This window comes from Leptonychotes weddellii, chromosome X (assembly GCF_054177405.1).
Source record: "Leptonychotes weddellii isolate Sample4059 chromosome X, ASM5417740v2, whole genome shotgun sequence".
In the NCBI taxonomy this organism is placed as follows: Eukaryota; Metazoa; Chordata; class Mammalia; order Carnivora; family Phocidae; genus Leptonychotes; species Leptonychotes weddellii.
The window spans coordinates 274,179-279,547 of NC_138385.1; positions in this window are offsets into that span (position 1 = coordinate 274,179).

Genomic DNA, 5,369 nt, shown 5'->3' on the forward strand with positions numbered 1-5,369 from the left:
ATTGGGAAGTGTGGGTCCTCCAACTTTGTTCTTCTTTTTCCAGATTGTTTTGGCTGTCTGTGTCCCTTGCAGTTCCATATGCATTTAGGATTGGCTTTCACATTTCTGCAAAACAAGTCACTGAGATTTTGATAGGGGTTGTATTGAATCTCTATATTGCCTTGGGGACTATGGCCATCTTAACAATATTAAATGTTCAATTTACTGAAACAGGATGACTTTCCATTTATTTAGGTCCTCTTTAATTTCTTTCAGCAGTGTTCTCCTTTCAGCAAATACAACTCTTGCACATCTTTTGTTAAATTTATTCCTCATTGTTTTATTCTTTTTGATGATACTGTAAAAGAAATTCTTTTCTTTTTTTGGGTAAATTTTTATTTAAATCCCAGTTAGTTAACATACAATGTAACATTAGTTTCAGGTATAGAATTTAGTGATTCAACACCTACATACAACAGCTGGTGCTCATCACAAGTGCCCTCCTTAATTCCCATCACCTATTTAACCCATCCCTCCACCCACTTCCCCTCTGGTAACCATCAGTTTGTTCTTTATAGTTAAGAGTCTGTTTCTTGGGTTTTCTCTCTTTTTTCCACTCTATGTTCATTTGTTTTGCATCTTAAATTCCACATATGAGTGAAATCATATGGTATTTCTTTTTCTCTGACTGACTCATTTCACTTAGCATAGTACTCTCTAGCTCCATCCAGTGTCATTGCAAATGGTAAGATTTTATTCTTTTTTATGGCTTAGTAATATTCCATTGTATTTATATACACCATATCTCCTTAATCCATTCATCAATACATGGACATTTGGGCACTTTCCATAATTTGGCTATTGTAAATAATGTTGCTGTAAATATTGGGGTGCATATATTCCTTCAAGTTCCTTCTAATGCATTTAATGCACTCCATTTTTTTAGTATTTTATTGAGAGTTTTTGCATCATGTTCATCTGGGATATTGATCGATAGTTCTCTTTTTTAGCAGAGTCTTATCTGGTTTTGGTGTCAGGGTAATGCTGGCCTCATAGAATGAATTTGGAAGTTTCCCTTCCATTTCTATTTTTTGGAATAGTTGGAGAAGAATAGGTATTAACTCCTCTTTGGTAGAATTCCCCTGTGTAGCCATCTGGTCCTGGACTTTTCTTTGGGATATTTCTTATTACTGATTCAATTTCTTTGGTGGTTATGAGTCTGTTCAAGTTTTTCTATTTCTTCCTGTTTCAGTTTTGCTAGTTAATATGTTTCTAGGAATTTATCCATTTCTTCCAAATTGTCCAATTTGTTGGCATGTAATTTTTCATAATACTCTCATAATTGTTTGCATTCTTGTGGTTTTGGGTTACTTTTTCTCATCTCTCATTTGTGATTTTATTTATTTGGGTCCTTTCTCTTTTCTTTTTGATAATTCTGGCTAGGGGATTATCAATTTCATTAATTTTTTCAAAGAGCCAGCTCCTGGCTTCATTGATTTTTTTCTATTGCTTTTTTAGTTTCTGTATCATTTATTTCTGCTCTAATCTTTATTATTTCCCATCTACTGGCTTTAGGCTTGATTTGTTGTTCTTTTTCTAGCTCCTTTAGGTATATGGTTAGGTTGTTTATCTCAAAAATTTCTTGCTTCTTAAGGTAGGCCTGTATTGCTATATACTTCCCTCCAAGGACCACTTTTGCTGCATCCCAAAGATTTTGGCCGTTGTGTTTTCATTATCATTTATTTCCATGTATTTTTAAATTTCTTCTTTTATTTTCTGGTTGACCTATTCATTTCTTAGTAGCATATTGTTTAACCTGCATGAATTTGTGGTTTTATCCAAATTTTTTCTTGTGGGTGACTTCAAATTTCATAGTGTTGTGGTCAGAAAATATGCTTGGTATGATCTCAGGTCTTTTTGTATTCATTGATGCCTTTATGAATATGTGATCTATTCTGAAGAATGTCCCATGTGCACTTGAAAAGAATACATATTCTGCTGCTTTAGGATGGAATGTTCCTAATATATCTGTTAAGTTCATCTGGTCCAGGGTGTCATTCAAAGCTATTTTTTCCTTATTGATTTTCTGCTTAGATGATCTGTCCATTGCTGTAAGTGGGATGTTAAAGCCCCCTATTATTGTTGTATTATTATCAGTGTTCCTTTAGGTTTGTTATTGTTTTATATATTTGAGTGCTTCCAAATTGGGTGTATAAATATTTACAATTGTTAGATCTTCTTGTTGGATTGTCTCCTTTATTATGATGTAGTGCCCTTCTTTGTCTCTTGTTATAGTCTTTGGTTTAAAGTGTGGTTTGTCTGATATAAGTACTGCCACTCTGGCTTTCTTTTGACCTCCATTTGCATGATAAATATTTCTCCACCCCCCTCACTTTCAATCTGCAGATGTCTCTCAGTCTAAAATGAGTCTCTTGTTGGCAGCATATAGATGGGTCTTGTTTTTTTTAATCCATTCTGACACCCTATGTCTTTTGATAGAAGCATTTAGTCTATGTCTTTTGATTGTAGCATTTAGTCCATAGGTCTTCTAGGGGAGGGTCTCAAGGCAAACTTGACCAAGAAGGGCAGTAGCAGCAGAGCACAGGGGTGTGGGACCTGGTGTAAGCAGGTTAGGATATGAGGTTATCATATTTTGATAGATATGTATTTAGTGCCATTTTATTACTTGTTTTGTCATTGTTTCTGGAGATTTTCTCTGATCCTTTCTTTGTCACTTTTGGTCTCTCTCCTTTCCACTCAACGAGTCCCCTATATATTTCTTGCAGGACTGGTTTAGTGGTCACAAACTCCTTTAGTTTTTGTTTGTCTGGGAAACTCTTAATTTCTCCTTCTATTCTGAATGATAACCTTCCTGGATAGGGCTTCCTGGCTGCAGATTTTTCCCACTCAGTACGTTGAATATACATGCCACTCCCTCTTGGCTTGCCAAGTTTCTGTTGAGAAATCCCCAGCTAGCCTTATGGGTTTTCCCTTAAAGTGAAGTACGTCTTTTGTCTTACTGCTTTTAAATTTTTTTCTTTTATCACTAGATTTTCCAAATTTAACTATAATATGCCTTGGTATTGGCCTGCTTTTGTTGATTTTGATCAGAATTCTCTGTGCTTCATGGATCTGGATGTCTGTTTCCTTCCCCAGATCAGGGAAATTTTCAGCTATTATTTCCTCAAATAAATGTTCTGTCCCTTTTTCTTTCCTTCTTGTGGATCTCCTATAATATGCATTATTGTTTGATGGAATCACTGAGTTCCCTAATTCTACTCTTGTGTTCCATAATTCTTCTTTTTTCAGCTTCATTATTTTCCATTATTTTATCTTCCATATCACTTACTCATTCTTCTGCTTCTTCCATCCTTGTGTTCATTGCATCAAGTGTATTTCAAATCTTAGTTATTGCATTTTTCATTTCTGATTGTTTTTTAACTCTTTTATCTCTGTTGAAAGGGTCTGCCTGAAGTCTTCTATTCTTTTCTTAAGCCCAGCAAGTATTCTTATGATTGTTGCTTTAAATTCTCCATCAAGCATGTTACTTATCTTTGTTTCACTTAGATCTCTGGTGTGACCTTATCTTGTTTTTTCACTTGGGATGAATTCCTCTGTCCTGGGATTTTTTTTTCCTCTGTCTTCTTCTCTGTGTTAGATAAGCCTGTTATGTTTCCTGCTCCTGAGAGTAGTGGTTTTATGAGGAAAAGGTCGTATAGTGTCCAGGGCCTGGCACCTCAGGGAATGTCTCTGGTGTGTGCTGCATGCACTCTGCTGTGTTTTGGCTGCTCTATACTTAAGGCCAGGTGTCTGCAGAGTTTCCCTTTGCCTGCAGTGGGCAGTGTTTGGACCCTGACCAGAATGTGGTGAGTTTTAACTAGGTGTGCTCTGGTCTGCTTGTTAAATGAGACCTGATACCACTTCCACTAGAACTGAAGCCTTGCAGAACTCTCCGGTAAGGAGACATGGTGTGGGTGGGAGTTTCTGCTGGTCTTTTGGGGAAGGGGCCACTGGGCTGGGACTGAGGCAAGCTTGACCAAGAAGGGCAATAGCAGCAGAGCACAGGGGAGTGGGACCTGGTGTAAGCAGGTTAGGCAGCCAGTGTTGGCACTGTGCTGTTTACTAAAAGTGGTTCTGTGTTTATGCTGAGGGGTGAGGGAAGGCAATGGCACCAGCCAGCTTTGTCCCCAGAAAGGGGTCTCTGTACCCACTGCTCTCAGGGATGCACTCCAAGAAGAGTGAATAATCCCCACCACCACCCACCATGTGAACCAGGTGTTTTTCAGATTGCTGTTTCCATACTGTCTGCCTCTGGGTTGTTTGCCTGCCTTTTCTCCAGAAACATCACTTTGCCCTTTAGGCTCTAGCCCAGCCTAGCCTGCTGACTTTTAAATCTCCAGGCTTTGGGGACATGGTGTGGGCAGGGCCCTGCACTGGTCTTCTAGGGGAGGGTCTCACCATGCTGGGACTGAGCAGGTTTGACTGAGAAGGGTAGTTGTGCCAGAATGTAGGAGTGTGGGACCTGGAGCAAGCAGGCTAGGCAACCAGTGCTGGGGCCAAGCTGCCCTCTGCAGGTGGCTCTGCGTTTATGCTGAGGGGTGGGGGAGGGAAATGGCATCAGCTGGCTCCTTTGTCCCCAGAAATGTGTCTCAATGAATGCTACCTCTCAGGGACAAGGGACACTCTCCAAGAAGAGCAAATATTCCCCCCACCCCACCGTGTGCCCCAGGCATTCCTCAGATTGCTATTTCAATGCCATCTGCCCCTGGGTTGTTTGCCTGCCTTCTCTCCAGGAGTAGGGTAGTGCCCTCAAACTTCTATCCCAGCCAAGCCCACCAACCTTTAAAACTCAAGTCTTTAAATCCTGCTGGTTGGAAGAACTCACAAAAATCAGCCCCTCTACTTTTCCTAGCCAATGGCTTTGGGGGAAGTGTTCTGCTTGTGTGCTCCTCTCTCTCTTGCCTTTCTCCACAACCACAGCTCCCTTTCCTTTGCAGCTCCTGTGATCTATTTCTCCTCCAAATCACATCTCCACACTTTCTTTCTTTGATGTAGTGTCTTCTCTCCTTTTAATTGTGGAGTTTATTCTCTCAGTCTTCAGGTTAATTTCTGGGGCATTTAGAATGATTTGATATCTAGTTGTGTTTGAGGGATGAGAGAAGCCTAAGGTCCTCTTGCTATGCTGCCATCTTAGCTCTCCCCTGCATTTCTAATAATAAATATCCTCAGCTGGATGGGTCTCCTCCTCCTCCTGTCTACCTCACAATAGCATACAATGAGCCTCACCATAGAGTATTTCAGCTGGGTTCTTTTTTGGGATCCTTTATTGTCAGTATCCTTAGATATTTTTCTGAGTTGGTCAAATGGCTCACAGAAGAACCTTTCAGCTG